Source organism: Mauremys reevesii, linkage group 3 (genome assembly GCF_016161935.1).
Source record: "Mauremys reevesii isolate NIE-2019 linkage group 3, ASM1616193v1, whole genome shotgun sequence".
NCBI classification, from domain to species: domain Eukaryota; kingdom Metazoa; phylum Chordata; order Testudines; family Geoemydidae; genus Mauremys; species Mauremys reevesii.
The window spans coordinates 136,494,103-136,521,102 of record NC_052625.1 but is presented as its reverse complement, the minus strand read 5'-3'; the positions used below and the strand labels follow the sequence as shown (position 1 = coordinate 136,521,102).

The 27,000-nt window shown below is 40.3% G+C and overlaps 1 long non-coding RNA gene across 3 annotated transcripts in view; it reads left to right on the top strand.

The window, feature by feature from the left end:
- Nucleotides 1-27,000, top strand: part of LOC120400202 — a 300,141-nt gene that overhangs the window by 208,117 nt on the left and 65,024 nt on the right. For all 3 annotated transcript variants that reach the window (XR_005595595.1, XR_005595594.1, XR_005595596.1), the window contains one exon: nt 9,022-9,216. This is a non-coding gene — a long non-coding RNA (uncharacterized LOC120400202). The remainder of the gene's footprint in view (nt 1-9,021; nt 9,217-27,000) is intronic.

Below are 27,000 nucleotides of genomic sequence, written 5' to 3'. Positions count from 1 at the left end.
CTGTTGGCTTCTGGGGTAAAAGAGTGAGCTATGATTCATTTGCATTTTTGTGACCAACCATTCCACCATGAAGGTTTTTGGTTGTTTTAAATTCATGTAAGTTTTGAGTGTAAGGAAAACAAAATATGATTATCCTTATTTAGTGCAGTTCTTTTGCCTTTTGGTTACACAATGTGTCTGCAAGAGGGGTCACCCTCACCAAATTCCAGTTTTGTACCCAGTTGGGTAGTGGAGGTTGGGCGCACAGAAAGTAGTAATAACGATACATTTAAAAAAGGGGAGCACTTTCTCACCTGTGCTGAGAGTTCTGATTCCAAGAGGCAAAGATTCTGACCAGGGATCTGGTGTACTTGCTTCCCCACTGAAAGAGCCAGCAGCTTGACGAAAGTAATGCTGACTGACAGTGGTATAGAGCTGAGCTGAGCTGACTTTCTGAGAGGACCTGACCAGATCTTTAAAGCAGATCCTTTAAATTGTGTTACTGGGAATCCCAGACCAAAATAAAGAAGCAGATTGTTCAGAGAGAGAACATGGACTGGTGACAGAATAGACTCTGGATGGGTTGTACTAGCAGCAGCAGCAGTGCTGATGGAACTGACCCTGGATGGTAGAAGTGAGCAAAGTTACCTTCATGGAACCTTGACCCACTCAGTCAGGGGAGTTGAACCCTGAGCCGGGGCTGGCTTCAGCTTTTTTGCCGCCCCAAGTGGTGAAGCAGAGGAAAAAAAGATAAAGCTGTGATTGGTGGCACTTCTACTGCGCCGCTTCATTCTTCGGTGGCAATTCGGTGGTGGGCTCTTCACTCTGAGAGGAACTGAGGGACTCGCCACCAAATTGCCGCCGAAGACCTGGACATGCCACCCCTTTCCATTGGCCTCTCCAAGCACCTGCTTCCTTTGCTGGTGCCTGGAGCTGGCCCTGCCATGAGCCCACAGCCATGCCCTAGCGTGAGATCAGACCGGGCAGCTGTGACAGGAGGAGCCAAGACCAGTGTGGGAGAGCCCATCCCTAAATGCTCAGGCTACACTGAACTGACTTATGCTGTGAGTGGGATGGCAGGGGGGAATACCAAGGAGGTGTTAGCACTAAACACTTATTAAGATTGTGAGGCAGAAGAGCTGAATAGACTCCTTGCAAGTCAACATGGAATTTCTTAAGTTTATCAGCATAACTTTTAATTTCTGATATTCTCTCATTAGTGTTCCCCTTCCTATCAATTAAGACTCTTTTGTTCCAACCCACTTGTGAGTGGGGAAGAACCACCTGAAAAGTATGAACAGAGAGAGTTGTATTGTATTTTATTTTATTAATTTCTCAGAACAGGAATACCAATGAGACTCTGGATGGGGACATGAGTCATTATTGTGAACCTGGGTCCTTGTTTTTGCTAACACTACTGGGCAGAAAGGTTACAACTGAAAACAAGAGGCCACTGTATAAACCCAGATATATTGTGTTAAAGGATCATGTTAAAACAAGATAGTGCCCTAGCCACATTAAAATAGACACTTTGTGCTTAACTAGGTAATTTAGACTAGAAACTGTCAAAACTGAGAATTTTGATTTTAGTGAGAATTTTTGGTATTTTAATTTTTTTGTTGCAATTTGGAACAAAGACAAATATTTTCAAAATTTCCTGTCAAATGAACATTCTGATTTATAATTTTTTTTAAAAATTTAATGTTGGAAAAAATTCATTTTGAAACTAAATTATCATTTCAAAATTTATTTTGTTTTAAATATTATATTACTTTTGAAATGCAGAAATAATGTCAGTAGTAGTCAAGTCATATTGTAGCATGTCATATTATCCACTACTGCTACTGACATGTCATATGACATAATTGAAATATTCTGGTATTTTGTTTCATTTTATTTTTAAAATAATTGAGAAACTGCTTCTTAGTACAGATTGAAATATCTTATCTTACTTTCTACATCAAATTGCCTCCTGTTTGTGTTGTAATGAAACAGTTTGATACTTTGACACTTTGAACAAGAAAAGAAGATAAGCACTCAGTTAAGCTCCTCACTAATTAGAGGAGCAGCTATTTTCAGTATCCTACAAAAAATGATTCCAGGCTAAAACTAGGTTGGATATTCAACAGCATAATGTACTACCAAGGTTGCTAACCACAGCAATTTAGCCAAAATAGTCTAGAACTACCTATTCATTTTCATGCTGCTTTATGCTATTTTGTTTGTACTGTCTTTTAAAAAAAAACTACACATGGCAGCTGCTGTTGCTGCTCTGAACGTTGCCTGCCATGTTAAAAATACTTAGCACTCAAGATTTCAAAGTACATCCTCTTTTTTTATTCCATTCTCTCCTTCTTTGAACTGTTGCTGCAACCGTCCTCCTTCACTAACCCCAGGAATGAAATTCTAAGAAGGCCTCTACATTACTTTTACTTCTGCCCAACATAACTGTTGTTTTCATCGGAAACTAAGTTTAGCTACAATCCTGAAATTCATTTTCCATGAAAATCATGTGAACAAAACTTCACTCACACCAGCATACATGAAAAAAGATGATTTAAAAGAACTGTCAGCATGGATGAATCAAAGTGTGCTCTAGAACTGTCTGAATGTTTGCAAATTTCCTGCTAGCTCTAATATTGAAGCATTTGGGTTACTTTGCCGCTGGAGGTACTATCTTTTGGATGCCATGTAAAATCCATGGCACTTCTTCCTAACCTCTTGTGGTCATTAAAGATAACATGGAACTGTTTGTCAGAGTAGAAATACTTAACTATTGTGTCTTGGCCAGATTCAAACTTAGGCAACAAGTAATTACTCATCTAAAAATTCTCCTGTAGTTTTCAATTTGTTTTTATACTTCCCTTTCTGCCCTCAAATGCTATATGCTGATATCGCTGTGCTCCATATGTATCCCACTCTTGGGGGGGTGGGAAAGCACTAGCAAGCAATGTCTGTTGGGGCCACTTTCCCTAATCCCTCCTGTTCCTCTGCACTGGGTTCTGATGGTGTGAAAGGGGACAAGGCCCCATGTTCCCATCACTTATTTCAGAAAGTCAAAGGAGTATTGGGCCAGGTGCATCCTAGAGGGATACAACCAAACTTGTTTAAAGTTAGTTTGGAAAATTCTATAATCTAGATTTAAATGCAATCTTACCGAATGTCTTCCCTTACTCATAAAGTATGGTTAGTTGTGTAGTTTTATAAATGGAAAAGAACCTGGATAGGCACAGCAATTCTTAACAGATCGGCTCTGGGTGTATTCAGAGTGTCATATGTTTGTTACTGGCTAAAATAAGTGTGTTATGCTTCTTCACTCCTGATGGCACAATAGTGCCAATAGAGCTATGGAAGAGTGAGCTTGATTTTTTTTTTTCAGGATTGCACATCTGAAGTTTATTTTATTTTTTTTGCTAAGTTCCATTTTTACATTCTTTATTACTAACAGGGGTACATAAACCAGAAGGAACCCACCTTGAATTCAAGATCTCAGATAGAGTTGGCAATTATTTTATATTATTTTAATTTGTAAACTAAGCAAATTCAGTCTGGAATTGGAGAGAGACCACTTTTACAGAGTCGCTTTTCAGAGTACAGTCATATGTTAAACCTTTTAAAGGGTGTGAACAGAGGATGTGTATGCAAATTATCAGTTTCAAAATTTACATTGTGGACTACAATATATCTTGTATACCCGAAACTAAGGTCCCATCCATAGTAAAGATAAACCTGTGGTACTGGATCTGAAATAAAATCTGGTGTTAACCTATGGCAGGGGTCAGCAACCTTTCCGAAGTGGTGTGCCGAGTCTTGACTTATTCACTCTAATTTAAGGTTTCGCATGCCAGTGATACATTTTAATGTTTTTAGAAGGATTCTTTCTATAAGTCTATAATATAGAACTAAACTATTGTTGTATGTAAAGTAAATAAGGTTTTTAAATGTTTAAGAAGCTTCATTTAAAATTAAATTAAAATGCAGAGCCCCCCAGACCCGTGGCCAGGACCCGGACAGTGTGAGTTCCACTGAAAATCAGCTCGCGTGCCGCCTTTGGACATGTGCCATAGGTTGCCTACCCTGACCTATGGTATCATATAATTTTTTTTAACTGTATTTGAAACTTGTTCTGTTCATATGATTTTATCCTCTATATTGGCAGGACCTTAGATTAGAGCACTCAAAGTACATTATGTTCCATAGTGCCAGTTTTGTAACAAATAGCTGGTATTCACATCTTCTGCGCACACTTTCTAAATGGCTTAAACAAGTCATGAGTAAGGAAAGACATTCTGTAAGTTTGCACTTAATTCTCACTGCAAAGGAAACACCTTTTCCAGAATCCATATATTTAGCAAGGCTGTCTCTATTTACCTCTGGCTCTTTGAGAAGTGGCAACAAATTGAGAGGGAAAATGAAATTGTTTAAAATAGCTCAAAATGAAGCACGAAGCCTAGATACTCAAAAATAAATTATTTTTACAGGAACTGTTTTGTTTGGAGCCAGGGCGGCAGTCAGGCTGCCTTTGGCAGCATGCCTGCGGGAGGTCCACCAGTTCTGCAGCTTCGGCGGCAATTCGGCAGCAGGTACACCTGACTGCCATGCTTGGGGCAGCAAACTACATATGGCCACCCCTGTTTGGAGCAATATTATTTTCAATTTAAATGAAAGTTTGGGTATTTTGTACTGGAACCTTAAGGCTCAGTTGCTAAACCTCATCTGGACACTAGAAGTTCTATCCTACTTTGTTCAGTGAGTGCATTGCTGGGATTTTTGAGGAGGACCTTCTGGATCTACCCTGACACTCTTGGCTTCTATCTGTTCACTTATGAGATTAAATCACCTCTTAGATACTGATGCTCAAGTCCTGTTCCTCCAGCCTGATCAGTAACAAGTGAACAATATATCAAGTATGGGAGATAAAAGTGCGTCATCTTTGGCTAGTGGTTCATTTCTCTCTCCATCTAGGAAGCAAATTTGACGGTATGCTGAGAACTTCCAGCTGAGGCCTATGGTGACTGTTTTCCCTTCTCCATTTCCATTTGGGGATCAATTTTCTCTTTCTGGAATCCCTCCACCTGTACATCTCACCCTTTTTTTTTTCAAGGAGCTCTTGTATTAGAAAGTGCTGAGAGAAAGTAATCTCTCTCAAATGAGAGCAATAGAGAAAATTGTGCATCACTATCATGGGAAAGGGGTTTCATTCTCATTATGCTTTTTCAAGAAAAAGATGTTGTCTACTGTTTATTTTATTTTATGAACTTAGCAAAGTCCCTTCTCTTAATATATACCATGTTGGGTAGGCAGTGACTACGGCTTCTGATGCTAAAACATCCTTTTACTATTGTTACCTTTTCCTATCTCGCCATCTGCCTGTTTTGTGTTTTGTTTTGTTTCTCCCACTCACATGTTATGTCTTCCTTTTCAGGTCAAGGACTGTCATTTACTATATGTTTGTCCAGTGCCTACCATGATGGGCTCCTGACCTGATTGAGATTTCTGTCCACCAACAGAATATAAATATTAAAATAATAATAATAAAAGTTTGAAGTTCAACAATTTTTTTTAGTTATACCCATAAGGAGAAAAAAAGAGATAATCAGACTTTGTAAATTGTTTGAGGAAGGTGAGGGAATGAGGATTTTTTAAATCACCTACTAAATCCAAAATAGCTGAAGGGATTTTGCTCAAACTTAAAATCACTTTTGGACAAAGTAAAAGTATGATTTTTTTTTAAATGTTAGTGTAATTTGCGGTAGAGAAGTTGACACTTGAACTGAGGAATAACATTACATTTAAAAACATGGCTGACTGTGCCATCATTCTCTGTGATGGCTAGTAATTTCTTTATAACATACCTCCAATTTTTAACTTAAAAAGACAACTAGTGTTGAACCTGCTATTTTCTTGATAAATGAAAACAGATTTCTGCTGTTGAACTGATAATAGGCTTTTATTATACTAACATGGAGACATCTTCACCAAATCTATCAAGAATCAAGAATGTAAGTGCAATACAAGCCATTTTATTGGCACATTTCCCAGGAAACTGATTTATCCTTGCAATAAGGAATAGCAACAAGTACTTAATTGGGCAGCATTTATGAAATGTCATCTTAAGGGGAACATATTCAGCCAGTGCCAAGTGGTTAAGTGGTGTTTGGTATGAAATTCTAAGCTGCAATCCTTAACCAGGTGCTAAATGCATCTAACATTCTAAGTCTTGATGTTTTAATATGGAAACTGGCATATTGAGAAAGAGAGAGAGAACAGAGAGGAGATGTAGTGAGTACAAATTTTAAGTCAAATTCTGCACATGCGGCTTCTCTGTAGAAAATGGTGTGCACGGATGTTCCTGAAGACAAAATGTGTTCTCTGTTCTTATTCGTACAATATTTCATTAAAGATCATTTCAGACTCTTTCTTAGGAGTAAAGGTCTCCATAAGGCAATTTTTAAAAAATAATCAGTGGGGGGTGATTAACTATTGGAAAATGTGAGCAAGAGAAGTGGTGAATTCTTCATCTATGAATGTCTTCAAATCAAGCCTGGATGCCTTTCTGGAATATATGCTTTAGTCAAATGCAAGCTACTAGGCTAAACACAGGGACAACTGGGTGAAATTCTGAGGCCTGTGTTATAGAGGAGGTCAGACAAGATGATCTAATAATCTACTCTTAATTGAGAACATCATTCAGCACAGTAGATTGTCCCTTTAAGGTGCTCCATTAACAGGATTCTATTATTACTTTAAAGGAATGAAGGAAACCTAAATTAACTTGTGCTAATTCACTCAAGCACAGTGAAACAAGAAGCATGCCATACATAGTATTTATCTATTTCAGTGTATGTACTATGATCATGCAACAAAATACTTTTGTCTGAGTGAAATTTACTCCTGTACAGGGGACCTGCTCAAGGCACTATCTGACAGCACCATTTAAAGCCTTAATGTACGAGAGAACCTTCTGTCCTGGAGTGTATTAAACCCATAATACATATCCAAAGGGCAGAGTTAAGGTTCTGTAGTAATCTTTAATAACTGTCTTGACTCTTAGTCCATTAAAACTTCACTGTGGAGAGTATTTTAATATAGGCACTCAAATTCTACCATTCCGAGCACAGTCTAACAACCTGTATAGAATAGAATAGTCTTTTTTGCACTGATGTTCCATTAGTTCATATCCTGACCATTTTGACTGTCTTCTTCCTCTCAAGTATTATTATTCTATAATCATTTTAGTCTTTCATCAGAAATTTCCCTCTCAGGTTACAGAAAATGGATTTTTTTTCTCTCTCTCAAGTTGATTGGTTTGTGAAAATTTTCAAAAAATTGTTTATTTCAGAGGTAGGTATAAAAGATAGGAAATTGAGAAAGCTTTGAAATATACTCACTGAAAAATAGCTATGAGTAATCTTTTTTTTAATCCAATTTATACTACACACAATTAAAATATTCTATTTTATTGGGATTTTAAAATTCCTTTTAAATCAGCAATCCTCCATAAAGATGCCATCAAAAAGCATAAATTGCATTAAACAATTTTGTAACATATCACAAAGGAGTAAATTATTTCACTAGAATATTTTCATGATTTATGTGTTTTCCTTGCTCATAATATTCTAATATGTTGTTTGTTAAGATGCATAAGACCTAATTTTCTAAGTATTGGGGTTAATACCACCAGGATATATCCCATTATGACAACAGCAGTAGTAGCACACAGAGATCTTTTTTTTGCTAAATATCAAATTATGAGATTGAATCACAGGGCGGCCCGGGGGGGGGGGGCAATTTGCCCCAGGCCCTGGGCCCTGCAGGGGCCCCAACAAGAGTTTTTCGGGGCCCCTGGAGCGGGGTCCTTCACTTGCTCCGGAGGCCCCGGCAAACTCTCGCGGAGCTCGGGCCCCCGGAGCGTCTTCTGTTCCGGGTCATCGTTGGCGATTTGGTGGCGGGGGATCCTTCCGCTCCGGGACCCACTGCCAAAGTGCCCCGAAGACCCGCAGCGGGGGGTCCTTCCGGCACTTTGGCGGCGGGTCCCAGGGCAGATCTTCGGCAGCAATTTGGCAGTGGGGGAATGCTGCAAACTGTTTTTGTTCAAAATGAGGTCATGCAGTTACTGGCAACAAAAGTCAAACAGAAGATTGTGGCAGATCTGAAGTCAGCAAGATATTACTCTGTTATTCTGGACTCCACACCTGACATCAGCCATACAGAACAAATGACTTTAATGGTGCGTTTTGTAACAACAAGAGAACATAGTGAAAATGTCCCTGCAATGACGACTGTCAGAGAGCATTTTCTAGAATTTATTGACATTGATGATACTACAAGAGCTACTATGACAAATGTGCTTTTTAAAAAGCTGGAAGATACGGGAATTGCGATAGCTGATCGCCAAATGCACATAAAAGACTTAGAAGTGATCCTGCAGCACTTGCTAGACAGTGGGGTTAAATGTAATGCTAGAAAGACTCAGATCGCAAAGGAGGAAGTATCATATCTGGGGTATCTAATATCCAAGTGGTACACGCTTTTAAACTGTTGATGGCACTGAGGCTATTAATGCATACCCATGACCAATTACGGTCAGGGGAGTTAGGAAAGTGTTGGGGCTATTCAATTTCTGCCGAACTCAAATCCCAAATTATTCAAGGATTGTCCAGCCCCTTAATAATCTCCTGAAGGGTGCTGGTGGACCATGTGATGCAACTGAATGGACACTTGAATGTGAACAGACATTTACCACATTGAAACAGAGGCTAAGTACTCCCCCAGGGTTGGGACTTTTTAATCCATTAATGCATTTTACATTGCACACACATGTCAGTGAGGGACATATGGCAGCAGTGTTAACGCAAAAACATGGAAACAAACAGCGCCCAGAAACATACTATTCTAAACTAGATGCTGTTGCTCAAGCAATGCCATTATGCCTCCAGGCAGTGGAAGAAGCTTCCATGACCATAAGTCAGGCCTCCCCACTTATTGGCGCGCAGGATGTAAATATTGTCGTGCCTCATGCTGTCCTTGCTGTTTTATCAGGAAAGAAATCTTCGGCAGCCCATGTGGCAAGATAGACTCGATGGGAAACGAGCTTGCTAATGCCTTCGGTACATCTGCAACGAGCATCATCGCTAAACCCTGCCACCCGAATGCCTACCCCAGATGAGGGACACCCGCATCATTGTTGCCTTGAGGAAGAGCCCATGGACCTTTCAACACTACTTTTAACACTAAGTAAGAGAATAGGGAAAAAAGCATTCTAAGCCCTAGAGTTGGTTAAGTCCGACAGTTATGACCTTAGGAACAGAGGATACTGCCTTAAAAACAGAACATCAAGATATAGATGAATATAGATGTGCATTACAGAGTCTATTCAAACAACAGCACAAAAGCAGTCATTCGCAGCACTGGACTATTTCTCCAATTCAGTTCTGCCCACAAAAGCATCGTTAAATATTTTAGCCAGATGTCTTTAAAATATTTAGATTTCTATATATCATAATTAATTTTCTTATTCAAAATTCCCATTTCAAAACTGCCAGATGTGCAACATGAAAACTGGTTCTGATCCTCATTTACACTAACACCCCTTTCCACTTCACTCTGGCAGCATAAAGGGGCCTTAAAGTGAGTATAAATGTAATTTATGTCCAAATTAAGCAGCAAAGAATCCTGTGGCACCTTATAGACTAACAGATGTTTTGCAGCATGAGCTTTCGTGGGTGAATACCCACTTCTTCGGGTGCAAGCATTTCCCGAAGAAGTGGGTATTCCCCCACGAAAGCTCATGCTGCAAAACATCTGTTAGTCTATAAGGTGCCACAGGATTCTTTGCTGCTTCTACAGAACCAGACTAACACGGCTACCCCTCTGATACTTGACTGTCCAAATTAAGGCTCCTTTAGATTGCCAGAACTGTGTGAAGGAACCTTAAAGTAAATAAGAAGCAGACCCTGTTTGTTTTAACTACTAAGTCTCTACCAAGACTATAGCATTGCATCTCCATAATCTACAACATACAGGCTAAGACTGTAGCATCATGATTCAACAGGGCTGCCCAGAGGATTCAGGGGACCTGGGGTCTTCAGCGGCGGGAGACGCTCGCCGCTGAATTGCCGCCAAAGACCCGGCACTTCAGCGGCGGGTCCCGGGATGGAAGAAACTAAACTCAGCAGCAGCTGTTTCTTGCGGCTCCACCACACTCTTCTCTGATCTACACTTTTCTTTAGGAATGTGCATGGTTACATCCATTTGAGATGGGGATATGGATGCTACACTAGCTGCCAGGTCACCTGCACTCTGACTAACTGGAAGATCAGGCATCTCCTCACCACTCACATCCTCACTGGGGCCGGAAGGCTCACCATGAACATTTGTGTCTATGTATCAAAGCTCCTTCCTGCTTAGATAGAAAAGCTTCCTTTGCTTTCTTTCTTTTTCTAAATGCTGCCTCAGAGGGGCGTTTTCTTCTTTCACTCATGACTGCTGTTCTGTGCCAGCTATAGTGGCTCTCAATGCTCAGTTGAAGGGGACAAATAAGCAGGCTGGTATCAGGGCCTGAGTGAGGGAAGATATCAGCGTCTTAAGGGCCTAACTGTCCCCTACTACTTCAGTTGACTGCCTGTTCTCAAGTGGGTTCAGGGAAGCAGCAGGAAACAAGAAGCTCCCTGAGAAGCTGGTGTTAATCAGTCCCGGCTCCTGGGGGTGCTAGAGCGGTACATAAGAGGCTCCTCCTCCTCTCGCTCCCTGCAGCTCCTGCTGCTTTCTGTTATTCCCTCTCACCTTTTCTCCTGCTTGCCTATTATGTCTCTTGTGCCTGCCTTCCTCCAGCACAGCACTCCACCATCTCTGTGCATCTAGAGCAGAGAGGATACACATGCACCAGCAGCAGCAGACACAATGTTCTACACTCTGGGTCCTAGTGGCGACCTCCCACAGTCTGGCACCTGAGGAGGCTACCTCAATTCACCTCATGATAAGGTCAGCCCTGGTCTGAGGACAACAAAGCCCCTGGGGTGCCTCACTCCACATAATTTGCTTGCATTTGGAGGGATGGTGGCTTTCCTTTCAGACTCGCAACCCCCTGAAGAGATGGAGGGTTCAGTGTCTAGTGGCTTGCTGCTGGGCCTAATCCGGCCAGTATACGGGAGCCTATTGCCTCCTTGTAGGGGCATGGGATCAGTGAGTGTCCTCCCTGAGGGCAGATTCCATGAAGTTCCTTTTGGAAGTTGTAGAGCTACTGTCTGCTCTCTCCCAGAGCTGCCCAGCAACTGACTGGAACTTCCTGCTTTTAAACCCCTATTCCATCCCTAGCATGACTGATAGGACCGGGTGGGTGGAATCAACCTTGCCCTCAGTAGCTCTTTAACTCCTTTGTTACCAGTGCAGGGTTTATACACCCTGTCACAATCACTCACCTCCCTCTCTGGTCTATCGCCTTCAATCCCCACCCAGCGGCTTGTTCTCAGCCATCTCTGCATCCCTAAGGCATGGAACACCCTCTCTGAACTGATCCACAAGGTCACAACTCTCCTTCACCTTCAGACATCCATTTCTGTTGTTAGCTAATGCTAGCTGGGTTAGAGGGTAATTTGAAGATTGCTGGTAATTAATTTATGCTCTGTTTTTATTCTGCTCCCCCACCCTTTTCATGTTGCTTGTCTTCTCAGACCGAAAGCTCTTTGCTGCTGGGACTGCCTTCTTTATTCGTGTTTGGACAGCACCTAGCACTTTGCAAGGCTAGTGGAATACAAATAAAAATAATAAGTAATAATCTTTACCCAGAAAACCTAATTAAGAACTTCAGTTAACCCTTAGGTTAGATATTGATCCATGTAAAGGATTTCTTGTCATTTGCTCATATGAAATTCCAAATATCAATCCTATGAAACACAATAGAGCTCACATTATATTTCCACAGAGAAGCTTGATTAAATGTGAATTTAGTTCAAGCTCTGATTCAAACATATTAAAACACTGGAACATCTGTTAATGAAAGCATAGATCTTTTTGCCTGGTTGAATTTATTTGTTTTTGTTTTTATTTTTAAGGTGATATTGACATGAATTGTTCATTGATACATGGTGATTTCGTGTCATACATGATCATAATCCTTACACACCAATTATTAATTACAAGTGTTTTTGATTTCTGTACGTCTATCATGTTTCCTCCATTTTTGTCTAAAATGTGTGGATTGTATTTAGATCAGCAATGCCATCTGCAACAATAAGCCAACTGAAGAACTAATCATTTATAGACATGTTAGATTGAAACAGGTAATTGTTGTTTATAAAATATTATGGCTTTAAGTCTATGGCAACTTTAAACATTCCAGTGTTTGCTGCAAGGCATGAGGAGACAATGACACAGCTCATTTCCTCTGCTGAGCTCTCTTTGCTGCCTTGTACAACACTTATTTCAAAGCACGCCACAGCTTAGAACTGTCGTGATCCCCATTAATATAAAATCATTGACCTCTGCTCCTGCTGGTGCGACTAAATTACATTCTGCTGCTCAGCAGCAGCCGCATATGGGGCCAGCTCTTTTAGTCATGGCCAGGTGCCTTGATGTCAGCACAGCCCTTCCTACGCTCAGGGTTTTCCTTTAATGAGGATTATGCACCTTCAAAGATCTAGGAGGACCTACTCCCAGGATGGTAGCCTTTCTAATGGCATCTGGCTTTATCTCAGACAGTAATTTAGTACTGTAGGAGGCTATAGAGATTCAGTCTATTTTTAAGCCCAGTGAGGAATTGTAAGAATGTGTGCTTTTGTAGCGGTTTCCACCCCCCCACCCCCCCGCACAAACACACACATGAATAAATCCAAAAACAATGTGCACAGTCATATCACATTTCTATGAAGCCTTGCAGCCCAGTGTGGTTAAAACAATATCCTGTATCATGTCTAACCCCAGGTGTGAAAATTCTCTGTTTATGCAATATATCATCAAGAATGAAAATAAAGCACAGGTTTATAGTCTGCATGTAATTAAATTCCTTTAAAATGATTTTGTTCTTTTATAGGATTGACACAATTTCCCTGAGCATGGTCAAATTTTCTCACTGTGTGGTCTCCTACCTTTTTTTTTTTTCTGACCCTTTTTCCACCCCTCTATTCCCCCCGCACACTATACTATGAAACACACACACTATATCTATGAAATGCTCTGGCATATGGAGCTCAGTGCCTGCAGTCTGTATCCATTCAACTGGATCTGAGAGGCAAAGTTCTTTCTCAATCTTCCCCAAATGTTGGAGTTCAGAACTAGAGTTTTTGGCCCTGATTCTGCTAGATGTCCATGTGAGTAGACTCCAGTTTCCAGACAGAACCCTGGCGCAGGACTGGGGCCTTGCTAACCATCATGAGGGTAGTGTATGAGTCACCCATTTGCACTGATATAAAAATATGACCTATGCTTTGGTTAATGGGTCTGATCCTGCCAAGTGTTGAGCATCATCACCTTTTCAAGAGGTGTCGAACCCTTGCAGGACTGAATCCTAGAAGAAGAAATAACTGGAGAATTTGTGACAAAATTTCTTAAATTGCATACAACTGAATCAGGATATCTGTTAATATCTTTGGGAAATGTAGATCTCTGTTTTGTTGCAGTTTAGTAACTATTACATGCACTTATTCATGCTTTAGACTGTCACAAAATTTTAGTTGGATTTTATGTTTGTAATTAATTTAAATTTCTTGCTACTCAGGATTTCTGTTCAGAACAAATGGAGTTCTGCATTCTAAGGGAATGCCCATAAAGGGGTTGTGTAAAATAGTAGTAAATGTTGATGATTAAAGTAATCAAATTGTTTACATGGTCTATCCCATTCTGTCCTATTTTCTCCATCAAAGTTAGTGTAGTCCCAATAGTGACCTACAAGGGGAAGGTTAATGTTTAGAAGTCTCACATGGATATATACCACACTGAAGGATGGTAGAATTTAAGATAAATCATTTTAATGTAAAGGAGCAATTCTTGATTTTTCTTCCATATTCCTCTTTGTTTGATATGTATGTGAGAGAGAAGAGGGGAGAAGAGGTTTGTAATTGTGTTTTGTGCTTTGTGAAAACTAACATCTGGATTAATAACTTGCTTCTGGAAGCTGATACCCAAACAGAGGGCTTTCTTTTCAGAAAGATGTCCTAACCCCAGTCACACGACTGCTAATTTGGCTTTTCTCTTAATCTCTGCAGAATTTGCTGAACAGAAGCGAAACTATGCGCATGCTAATAGCTCACTTTCTACAAACTCCCCTCTCTCCCTAAGAGTGTCTGGTGTGCAAAGCTGAGCTGGAACAAAGATACACTAATTATTCTCCATTAATTTGTCTGCTTGAATGGTCCTAAATACCAGAGTGATTAATTAGCACAAGGCAGCCAGGGCAGGATGTCACACCCTTCTCTGCGTTTAAGTGTCGGCAAGGTTGTGCTCAAGTGTTGACAACAGCATATCTTTAATTTTCTCTAAAAAGAAAAGTTTAGTCAGTACAATTAATTTGAGCTTGGCTAGCTTGCAGGAATAAATGTAATGTGGAATAATATTACTGCTTCACAGGCAATTTTTTGCATCCTTAGGGTACAGTAAAACTTTTTGGCAACTCAGTTATTGAATATTGTTTTTCTATAATCGTTTCAATTTGGCTTAATTACTTTTGTGCATTCTGCAGTAAAAAAAAAGTGGATCATGAAGCAGTTAGAAATTATTATCCTTAATGACTTGAGATGGGGTACAGATGAATGACTAAATGTGAAAGATGAATTAGAGAAGAGACAAATAGACAATGCCAGTACAGTTTTTTGTAGCCTTTTTAATTTAATGCTGTCTCATAGTGACTTTCCTGAGATGCATGTCAATGTCATTTTAAAATTATGGACTGCTTAACCCTCAATAATCCAAGTAAATTAAATCAAAATAACTTAAAATTAAAATCTATCTTGTATTATTTCACCTGAGATGCGGCCTTGCTTTATGCTTTTTCCTGTTTTAATGTACAGTTGCTAAAGGAACAGTTAGCAATACAATCTTCTAAAATTAGCTTCGTAATAATATTAAGGTTTTTATATACGCATTTATAGACTGAATAAAAACTACTATTCAGCAAAGATGGCTACAGAAAATCAAGTGATTGGAGTAGGAAACTTGCTAACTGTAACACTCAGTTTGCAGATCATTGGTGAGGTGTGTGTTTGGTAGGTTGTTTTTTTGCGGGGGGGAGGGGGAGTGTTGTTTTTTTGGTACTTACCACTTCTTGGAACATAATGCTCTTTTAAGAGAACAGAGGAAGTGGATGGAGGTCATGCAGCAGAGAGGCCTAGATCACTACAACAGGTCTTTATATCCCCATTGCAGCTCCCCTCAAGCCTCAGACAAACCCCAAAAGGGGCCATTCCAGGAACTGCACAGAGAGATTCACCTCTTTGTTCACTGTTGGATGCTATTGTTCTCCTTGTCAATTAATTCCCCGTATGAAATGTTAAGCCATGTTTGTTTGTTTGTTTGTTTGTTTTTTCATAGATTGTAGAGCTGGAAGGGACCTTGAGAGGTCATTGAGTCCAGTCCCCTGCCCTCATGGCAGGACCAAACAGTGTCTAGACCATCCCTGATAGCCATTTATCTAACCTACGCTTAAACATCTCCAGAGATGGAGATTCCACAACCTCCCTAGGCAATTTATTCCAGTGTTTAACCACCCTGACAGTTAGGAACTTTTTCCTAATGTCCAACCTAAAACTCCCTTGCTGCAGTTTAAGCCCATTGCTTCTTGTTCTATCCTTATAGGCTAAGGTGAACAAGTTTTCTCCCTCCTCCTTATGACACCCTTTTAGATACCTGAAAACTGCTATCATGTCCCCTCTCAGTCTTCTCTTTTCCAAACTAAACAAACCCAATTCTTTCAGCCTTCCTTCATAGGTCATGTTCTCTAGACCTTTAATCATTCTTGTTGCTCTTCTCTGGACCCTCTCCAATTTCTCCATATCTTTCTTGAAATGCGGTGCCCGGAACTGGACACAATACTCCAGTTGAGGCCTAACCAGCGCAGAGTAGAGCGGAAGAATGACTTCTCGTGTCTTGCTCACAACACCTGTTAATGCATTCCAGCATCACACTGTTGACTCATATTTAGCTTGTGGTCCACTATAACCCCTAGATCCCTTTCTGCCGTACTCCTTCCTAGACAGTCTCTTCCCATTCTGTATGTGTGAAATTGATTGTTCCTTCCTAAGTGGAGCACTTTGAATTTGTCTTTGTTAAACTTCATCCTGTTTACCTCAGACCATTTCTCCAATTTGTCCAGATCATTTTGAATTATGACTCTATCCTCCAAAGCGGTTTCAATCCCTCCCAGTTTGGTATCATCTGCAAACTTAATAAGCATACTTTCTATGCCAATAGCTAAGTTGATGATGAAGATATTGAACAGAGCTGGTCCCCAAACAGCCCCCTGCGGAACCCCACTCATACCTTTCCAGCAGGATTGGGAACCATTAATAACTATTCTCTGAGTATGGTTATCCAGCCAGTTATGCACCCACCTTATAGTAGCCCCATCTAAGTTGTATTTGCCTAGTTTATTGATAAGAATATCATGCGAGACTGTATCAAATGCCTTACTAAAGTCTAGGTATACCACATCCACCGCTTCTCCCTTATCCACAAGACTCGTTATCCTATCAAAGAAAGCTATGAGATTGGTTTGACATGATTTGTTCTTTACAAATCCATGCTGGCTATTCCCTATCACCTACCACCTTCCAAGTGTTTGCAGATGATTTCCTTAATTACCTGTTCCATTATCTTCCCTGGCACAGAAGTTAAACTAACTGGTCTGTAGTTTCCTGGGTTGTTTTGATTTCCCTGTTTATAGATGGGCACTATATTTTCCCTTTTCCAGTCTTCTGGAATCTTTCCTGACTCCCATGATTTTCCAAAGATAATAGCTAGAGGCTCAGATACCTCCTCTGGCAGCTAAAATGTACTACTGTACATTTTCCTTCAACCAAACCCTCGTGGGAGACTTGCCCCCACTCGCCCGGCACCCTTTCCCTGACATATTGAAATTGTCAGAATATATTTTACTGCTAATGGGATTTCTTTACTCAGCTGGAGGCATGCACAGGACCCATCACACAATAGTGCGATATTTGGTCAGGGTTCGACCAACTGTGCCTTTAAGCTTTTATTAGTATTGTCTTTATTCATTTATAGAATCCAAAATGTGCTAAGTGCTGTGCAGACAAAGTCCTTGCTCCATAAAAGATAGGAGATGGGATGCCATAAAAAGCAGATGATCAAGCAGTAATGTTCCATGTCTGGTTCCATATGTTATGCATTTTCTTCCATGCTTGTTCAGTGGTTAGGTTGGTTAAATAGGTCTTTTGGAGGGGAGAGGGTGGTTGCATTAACTTCCAATATAAGCAGAATCAATCCTTTCTCTGATCAATGCAACTCGTCTTGAGGAGGTCTCTTTCCGCCTGCCCTCACCTATCTCAGTTTCAGTTCTCCTGATTTCTTTGTCCCATAACAAATAAGTATTATATGCTTATGCTTATATGCTTAAACCACCACTTAACCCCATATTTCTCTTCTAATCACCTCAGATCACGCGTATCTGACCCAGTGAATCAGCAAATCTACAGGATAAGTGTTGTGGCTTCCCCCAGGCTGTCAAGACAGCTTTGTAACTAACTCTTTCAGTCCCACTGGAAGATGGGACAATCAGCACAGTTTTGTATTGGCTGGAAGCTGGTACTATCAGAAAAGTGGGTAGCATCCACCACTATAAATTAACAGACCCATTCCCTAATACGCCAAGCTCTTATGAGCCTGTGGACTAAAAACTTTGACACCTGGCTCTCTTGCAATGAAGAATGGTGCTACCATTCAGGGACTGCACCAACAATGCAGAGGATGATGCTCTTTACACCCTGTTCACCAATAAATAAAAGCAGCACCTGGCAGAGGTCTGTGGAAATAAACATATTGATTCTATGTCTGTGGAAGAATTGATCCATTGGAGTGTATGGCAATGCACATGTTGATAATTCTGGTACTTCCCTTTTTGATTTCCTAAAAGCTGTTGCCTCTGCAACTGATCCTACTGTTCTCAAGATAGTTGAATTAATGGCTCAGAGGCTCACAAAATGTCTTGACTAATTGCTCTATGACACAGTCTTAAGTGATTACACAATAAGAGATGGGTTTAATGTCAGATCCTTTCTGAAATATTATCCAGAGGCACTATAGAGAGAACTAAAAAGGGATAGAACTCAACACGGATATGAGAATTTTTTTCTTAGCATTGGCCACAAGAAACACAGTGAACTATAATCTGCCCTTGGATACTGTACATGTGGGTCTCCCTTTGACTTTCCTGGGAGTCCTATTTGAATACCCAAGGGGAGAATTGTAACTAGTGTATTTGCCCAGCAAGAAGTGATACAATGCAGCCTTCTTTTTGGAAAATAATAATGAAAGAAAGTCAGTATACCTGATGCATTGGAACAGGGATAATGTTACTTTTGTCATGTTGAAAGGTCAGTATCAGTGTTGGCTAAAATACTATGTAAGTGCAAGTCATGAGAGTCACACATGCCTGAAGGAGACATCCTGTTCTTGGCTTTTGTTTCCTGAAAACCCTCCCCACCCCCTCGCTCCTTTGTTTCATTCTTCTACTACTTTTTCTCCTCACAGAAATCAAGTGAAGAGTCCTATGTATCAAGAACTCTAGGATCAAATTCAGTGCAGATCAGTACACAAGATATTAGCAATTGTGACAGGGTCAGGCCAGATGGATACAGGAGAGTGTTAGAAGGCAGATATATTAGTCCCAGATTAAGTAGATCCCTTTTCCCTAGGTAAGGTAACAGTGGCAGTTCCAGAAAAAGCAGGAACTTGCTGGAACCAACTAAGGCAGGCAGGCTAATTAGGACATCTGGAGCCAATTAAGAAGAAACTGCTAGAATCAATTAGGACAGGCTGGCTAATCAGGGCACCCAAGTTAAAAAAGACCTCACAAGAGGCACTAGGAGCTGAAAGTGAGAAGACGTATTGCTGGAAGACTGAGGAGTACAAGCATTATCAGGCACCAGGAGAAAGGTCCTGTGGTGAGGATAAAGAAGGTGTTGGGAGGAGACCCTGGGGAAGTAGCCCAGGGAGTTGTAGCTATCGCACAGCTGTTCCTGGAGGCACTCTAGACAGCTGCAGTCCACAGGGCCCTGGGCTGGAACCCGAAGTAGAGGGCAGGCCCGGGTTCCCCGCAAACCTCCCAACTCCTGATCAGACACAGGAGGAATTGACCTGGACTGTGGCTTCTACCAGAGGGGAAGGTCTGTGGGCTGTTTTCTGACCCACATGGTGAATCTCTGAGGCGAGCAAATCCACCAATAAGCGCAGGACCCACCAAGGTAGAGGAGGAACTTTGTCACACAACACAGAACTTGGCTTTGTAAGTTGGCTCTTCCCTTCTCTCTCATTGATCATTTAACTATTTCTGGTGAGTATGCGGGATAAATCAAGATAGAATGTAGTTGTTGTTCTGTCGAGTGTCTGAAGTACATCCTAACATCCCATGGCTTTAAAAAAAAAGTTAGTGAAGCACAGTAGTATAGATAATGATAATGATAAGCACAGAGAGAAAAGATAAAGGTTAGTACTTGCTTTATAGGTTGTATAATAATGATGGGCCCAATTCTCATCTGGGGTAAATTGGTGTCATTACATTGACTTCACTGGAGCTATACTAATTGACAACATCTGACTGATATGACTCCTGTGAAATCTTAAGAACATAAGAACTGCTATACTGGGTCAGACCACTAGTCCATCTAGCCCAGTATTCTGTCTCCGATGGTGGCTAGTGCCAGAGGTTCATGGAGAATGTACAGAACAGATCAGCTAGAGTGATCCACCCCAACTTCCGCTCCTAGCTTCTGGCAATCAGAAGTTTAGGGTTGCCCTGAGCATGGTGTTGCATCCCTGATCATCTTTCCTAATAGTCATTGATGGATCTATTCTCCATTAACTTATCTAATTCTTTTTTTGACCCTTGTTATGCTTTGGCCATCACAGTATCCCATGGCATTGTTTGTGTGTGGTATGAAAAAGTATTTCCTCTTGTTTGTGTTAAACATGCTGCTTATTAATTTTATTGGGTGACCTCTTGTTTCTGTATTATAAGAAAGGGTAAACAACACTTCCCTATTCACTTTTTCCACACCATCCATAATTTTATAGACTGCCATCATATCCCGCTTAGTTGTCTCAGTTCTAAGATGAACAGCCCTAATCTTTCTAGTCTTTCCTTGTGTCAAAGCTGTTCCATACCCTGATCATTTTTGTTGCCCTTTTTTGAACCTTTTCTGGTTCTACTATACCCTTTTTGAGATGTTGCAACCTGACCTGGACACAGTATTTAAGATGTGGGTGCACTTCAGATTTATATAATGGCATTATATTTTCTGTTGCATTTTCTATCACTTTCCTAATAGTTTCTAACATTCTGTTAGCCTTTTAAACCACTGCTACACGTTGGGTGGATATTTTCAAAGAACTATCCACAGTGATTCCAAGATCTTTCTTGAGTGGTAACAGCTAATTTAGAACCTATCATTTTATAATATAAATTGGTCCCATTATTTTTTCCAGTGTGCATTATTTCTCAGTAATCAATGCTGAATTTCATCTTCTACTTTGTTGCCCAGTCACCCAGTTTTGTCAGATCCCTCTGTAATTCTTTGTAGTCAGCTTTGGACTTAACCATAATAATTTAGTATCATGTGCAAGTTTTGTCACTTCACTGTTCACTCCTTTTTCCAGATCATTAATGATTATGAATCTTGGGTTATCATTACCCAGGATAATGCCCAGGGGACTGGACTCAATGACCTCTCAAGGTCCCTTCCAGCTCTACAATCTATGAAATTTGGGGCCAAATTGGGATCCAAAGTTTGCAGGCACAACTCTACTTCCCACAAAAATGTGTGACAGAGGAAACTATTAATATCCCTTCCTATATATAGCACTTCAGTCATCCTTCCACACAAGAGTAGTTGTTGTTAGTTATTCCTAAAAGGCCCCTATGAAGGTCAGAGCCCTGCTTTGTTAGGCAATGTATACACCTAGAATAGAAAAGTGTCCCAGTCCTGAAGACAAGATAGACTAGGGGTGGGCAGCCTTTCAGAAGTGGTGTGCTGAGTCTTCATTTATTCACTTAATTTAAGGTTTTGCATGCCAGTAATACATTTTAACATTTTTAGAAGGCCTCTTTCTATATGTCTGTAATATATAACGAAACTATTGTTGTATGTAAAGTAAATAAGGTTTTTAAAATGTTTAAGAAACTTCATTTAAAATTAAATTAAAATGCAGAGCCCCCTGGACCGGGGGCCAGGACCTGGGCAGTGTGAGTGCCACTGAAAATCAGCTCAAGTACCGCCTTCGGCACACATGCTATAGGTTGCCTACCCCTGAGATAGACCAACAACAAAAACTACAATGGGAACACCGAATTGCATCCAAAATTTGATTTTAATTTAAAGTCAATGACTGAAATGCATGCAATCCCAATGCTTTGCAAGACCAACAAATATAAGCGTTTTAAGGCCCTGCTACTACTTTGTTGTTTATAACGTATTGTTACTCAACCTGCAGAATGATTCACCTTTTCTGGGCCAATGCCTGTCTCCAGTCTCTAACAGTACTGCGTTGTGTAGGATTTAGTAGCTGTGGGCATGACTCTTCAAAGCACTGAACATCTCGGTAAGAATTCCTTTGGGGATGAGGATGGTTTCTACTACCATTTACCTTTTGTTTATTAATATTTGTTTTCTAATAATGCTTGAAAGATGGGAATTACTTTAATATCCTATTTGTAGAACAGAACCTAGAGTGTTCTTAGCTTTATCAGAGGAACATGTGTATTTTTTATTGTTCCAAAGGTTTAATTCTGAGCAATTAGGCTAAGCAAAATTTAACAAGTGATGGGAGGCTACTGGGACACAACAAAATGGGTTCTTCTGGTCTTCTGATTGTTTGATGCTGTCATTTCTATAATGCAGAAATGCAGCGGGCTCAGTTTGTTTTCTGCCTCCAGTAAAGCATTTGGGTGAGCTCTTAATTGCCTAATGTACAAACAGGCACATGAGCGTCACTTCTTGACAGTGGGGAAGAGGCACTTTTGATAATGTATTATTCTTTCTGATATATATCTAAAATATAGGCCAATCCTACTTTTATGATGATATTTATAGACTCCTCATGTCACAGAAGTCATTTGGACAGGATTTTATTTTAACATGAGGAAGCTTCAGGGAAATATTTAAAAAATCATCAGGTTACTAATACCTATTTGCTATCCCTGCTGTCCTCTTCTCAACATGAAGACAACAGATAAGGTTTATGAAATATAAATCTCCAAGATTGGAGGGTTTTGCATATTCTTACCAATTCCTATAAATAATCCATATTCACAAAACCCAGCAGATTTTTTGGTCAAAAGAGGGGCCATGTGAAAGTGAATTTCAAAGATCATGTGTATTTTGAGAAAGGACTTCAGTACAGACAAAGAAGCTATGGGGAGGGAGTTTCAAGTGTATTGGATTGTATGGAAGCATGTGTGGACAAGTGCAAGAGAAATATATGGAAGAGGGAATGAGGCAGCAGTCTAGCAAAACGCCCAAACATGTGTGTAACTTGAAACACACAAGCAGTCCCATATTCCCTTCAGAGGGACTATTTGTATGCTTAAAGTTCTGCATCTCATTAACTGCTTTGCTGGACTGTAGCCTTGGGTAGGTGTGTACCATTGGGAAGATCTGAGCAAATACAGCAAAAAAAGTAAATCTTGAAACATTTTGGAGAATTAAGGGCCTGATCCAAAGCCCACTGATGTCGATGGGGGGGTCTATCCATTGACCTCACTGGGCTTTGCCAGGCTGTATACCCACCAGTTTCCCTCACAGCTATTTGGAATCCTTTCTGATCAGGTACTCAGTGAGTGAATTTGTATTCAGAAATATGGAATTCTGTATGGAAAAGCCTTGTACATACTAGTGCAAATCTGTGAGAGTACTTGCCAAGGATATTTAGAAAAACTCTTATTTGCATAATATCGGAAATGAATTGAACAATCACAAATATTTGCATATCATTTGTGAACAAAAAAATGGAACACCTTGTTTATAAAGTTTAGGTCATCTAATCAGGAAACAGAAACAATATCACATGACTTAAGTGACCAGATACATAATGCAATCAGTAAATACTTATTGTTTCTGATTTGATAGCAGAGCCAAAGGTTAAAATTTGCTCATGCAAACTAATTCCCCAATCCTGCAAGGGGCAGATTTCCATGGATTTCATTGCGGGACCCCGTAGGCACAGATCTCTTTGCAGGCCTGGGGCCTGTATGGAAAATTGTGAAGAATGATTAAATCTTTAAAATTTGATGTCCTGCTTGTGGATATTTCTAAAACAGAAGAAAAGGCTTCTTGCTCTCTTGTACTTAACATAAGGATCATTTATACTGATAAGCTAAACTAAAAGGCTGTGGAGTTTTTTAAAAATTTGGTATTCACTTCAGCACTTCAATTTCTCCCCTCACCTTCCCCCCCCCCAAAAAAAAGAAAGGAGTGTAGTAACATTTTGACAAAAATTCTAGTAGAAGCAATTCAATTATCGGATGAGAGGCCAAATAGAAATGTTCAATAAAACATATGTGCATCTGCATAATGGAATAGTCCTTATATTTTACATCCAGTTACATCAGGGTCATGGAAGGTGTTTTATTAGCACAGTCAACAATAATATCGTGATTTTTATTAGTAGGAAAAGATAGAGTGAGAGACTACTAATTATTTTTCAGCCTGAGGGGTATTTTTTCTGAAATGACTGTTAATTTGATCATTGTCGTGCAGTTCACAGATTTACATGAACTTATTTCAGTGTGACACATGGTTAAGAACTTGACTAAGATTGTTGCTTTATTAATGGTTTTCAGCGAATGTATTAAAAAGTGCTAAGCATGTGGGTGTAGGGATGATATTGATAGTACTCAGAAGGTTGAATCCTTTTGGAAGTAGCTAGCCTGAAGCCCTTGCCAGGTGATATTTTCTTTGTTCATGCAGTGAGATGTTAGGCCTGAAAGAATGAAATAAAATCCAAGTGAAATGAGAATTTGTTGGGGTTGTCTCAGATCTTACCGAAGCAGTGGTAGGCTGGAACAATTTGTGTAGTGGGGATGCTGAGAGCCATTGAACAAAACTGTACACCCTGTATATGATGGAAACTACTTCAAGCCTGGGGATGCTGCTCCACCCTCAGCACTCCTTGTTCCAGCACTTATGTACTGAAGTGATTTTCCTAGAAGTATTATTTTTTCCTAAGCAGGAGCCTGATAGATCTAGGAATCAATGATTTTTTAGGTAATGTTATAATCATTAAATTCTTCTTAAATGTTTGTTTACATATGCGTTTCAGTATAAACAAAATCTTAATCAACTGGCCACCAGATACAGGACAATATCCTTGGGATATGTCACAGCTTTTCAGACAACACCAGTATTTTCCAACCTAGGCTGTTTCCCCTCCTTTCAATCTGCATAGACATAGTTCCATCAATCCTACAGGGAGTTACATGTGCAATGTGTATGATATTTTCATTCTGAATGTCCTTCAGTGTAGATTGAGAGACTGCAAAACAAAAAGGAACAAAAGTAAAGTCTCCATAATGGCAAACAGTGACTCCTTAGTCAGATGCTGCATTAACTGTTTCTCACAAAGTGGCAGCTTCCCCTACATTCTACATTTATAAGTTGCACTTTCACAATAAAAAGATTGTATTTGTATGAGGTGAATTGAAAAATACTGTTTTATCTTTTTTTCAATGCAAATATTTGTAATCAAAATAATATAAATGAGCACTGCACACATTATATTCTGTAATAGTGGCAAAGAGTTCTGTGGCACCTTATAGACTAACAAACGTATTGGAGCATGAGCTTTCGTGGGGGAATACCCACTTCGTCGAATGCATCAACATTTGCTAGTCTATAAGGTGCCACAGAACTCTTTGCCGCTTTTATAGATCCAGATTAACATGGCCACCCCTCTGATAGTATATTCTGTGTTGTACATGAAATCAATATATTTGAAAATATAGAAAAACATCAAAATATTTATAATGAATTTAAATTGGTATTCTATTAGTGTTTAACAATGCCATTAAAATTGTGATTAATCACAACTATTTTTTTAAAACTCACAATTAATTGTGATTTTTTTAAAAAATCATTTGACAGCCCTAGTATAAAGCCCAGCAGCTAAGAGAAGAAAGGGGCTGCAGAGGGACAGAGACTCCAGTCGCTGCTAGAGTGAGAGAAGACAAGGTAGGAAGTAGCTGAAGAATACAGCATTGAGGGATAGGACTGTGCAGACCTTGACTGCTTGTTGTAGGATCTCTGGCCTGGACCCCAGTGTAGAGGGTGGGCTTGGGTTCCCCTCCCAGGCACTAGGGAAGTGGCACCAATAAGGGGCAGTGAAAGAGAAGACTGTTGGTGACAGTGGGTCCTGAGAGACTTTGATGCATGCTATTTCCCCAAAGGGGAACCCCCCCAGCGACCTGGCTGGAGGGCCCAGCCATGAAGCAGAAGCAGTTGCGTCCTCAGAGAGTGACACTGGGAGAGTGACTGAGTGCAACTGCAGGATGGGGTGTTGGCCTGGCAGAGCTAATCCCCAGATGTGGCCAGAAGGAGGTGTGCCAGCAGTGAGTAGAACACTCTGTCATGGGCATGAAGAACTCAATTGTGGCTGCCCTAAGCAGGTGCATTAATGTTTTTTTGGGATGTCAATCTAAGTGTCCAAAAACTGACCTGGCTAAGTGACCAGTCTAAGGTAACACTATGAGTAGGGGCCTACCAAAGTCACAGCTATGAAAAGCATGTCATGGACCATGAAATCTGGTCTCCCACCATGAAATCTGGTCTTTTGTGTGCTTTTACACACAAGAGAGGAGTGGCTGCTGACCGAGGGCCCAGCTCTGCAGACAGCAGCACAGAAGTAAGTGATGCAATACTGTACCATGCCATCCTTACTTCTGCACTGCTGCTGGCAGTGGCTCTGCCTTCAGAGCTGGGTTCCCAGCCAGCAGCTGCCACTCTCCAAGCTGCCCAGCTTTGAAGGGTAGCAGAAGTAAGGGTAGCAGTACCAAACCTCCCCCTACAATAATCTTGCAATTCCCCCCACAACTCCTTTTTGTGTCAGGACCCCTACAATTACAACACTGTGAAATTTCCGATTTAAATAGCTGAAATCATGAAATGTATGACTTTTAAAAATCCCATGACTGTGAAATTGACTGTAAATTTGGTAGGGCCATATGAGTCAGTGAAGGATGTCCTTACACCCAGTTTCATACTCTGGTTATTAAATTAAACTATCCTCTATAGAAGGGATTTTTATAGTGCCCATCACACAATCAGATGTAAGTTCTTCCCTGATAAATAATTTCCTAAATAGCAAGGGCCCTAGTGGACTTTATGTAGACTTTTGCTGTTCTTTCCTTCTTTGTTTATAGAAAACTTTGCTTGGATCATATGGGAACTAGATACCCAGAGATTTGGACTGTATTATTTTTAAGGCATTTGTTCACCAGTGAGATCAGTACTCTGGTATATTTATCAATATTTCTCTCTTGGTAACATTTCCCTTCACTCTAAGGGTACATTTACATTGCAGCTGGGAATGTGCTTCCCAGCTTGGGTACATAGATATGCACTAGCTCTGGTTGAGCTAGCACACGAAAAGTAACCATGTAGCCGACAGTAGTGTAGATAGTGGCTTGATAGCTAGCCCGAGCTGGTGCCCATACCATCTTTGGCTACACTGCTACTTGAGCAGAGCTAGTGCATGTCTGTCTACTTGGGCTAGGAAACATGCTCCCAGCTGCAGTGTATGCATGCCCTAATTTTCTTTGTACACTATTAGGAAAGGCTAGGGCTCTTATTTCAGAAACAAAAC